Source organism: Sinocyclocheilus rhinocerous, unplaced genomic scaffold (genome assembly GCF_001515625.1).
Source record: "Sinocyclocheilus rhinocerous isolate Xijiao unplaced genomic scaffold, SAMN03320098_v1.1 scaffold1322, whole genome shotgun sequence".
NCBI classification, from domain to species: Eukaryota; Metazoa; Chordata; class Actinopteri; order Cypriniformes; family Cyprinidae; genus Sinocyclocheilus; species Sinocyclocheilus rhinocerous.
The window spans coordinates 489,070-489,591 of NW_015657497.1; positions in this window are offsets into that span (position 1 = coordinate 489,070).

Sequence of the window (522 nt, forward strand, 5' to 3'; positions counted from 1 at the left end):
GAGCATTTTCAATAAAACTGTTGTTTTGTTCAGAGTTCAGACAAATGCAAAAATCGATAAGAAGACAATGCATTATAAAAATCGAATAGGGGTGTGCGATATGCATGGTCTGCGATAATATCGTAATTGTTGTTTTAACGATGTGCGATTTGATATTATCGAGTATATTGCGGAAAGCAAACAAAACGCCTACAGATTGAGTGCATACATTACATGATGAAGTCTAGTAGGTTAGACTAGTGCGCTTGTGCATTTAGGGTGCTGTCTTTCACTTCATGAATCAGTCTATTAAAATGCATTTAGAATTATATAATTCAAGATATGGGGCAGAAATGTATATATTTATATCATTTCATATAGTTAATATCACACGAAGAGTGCCGTTTTTTTTCTCCAAAGTAAGCATGATTACAAATGTGATATTGATTTTATACAACAGTTCAATAAACAAGAAGTTAATATTAAGAGACTTACGTTTTAGACACCATATTTCCTGTTTTTGCTCTATTTCTCCAACAAAAA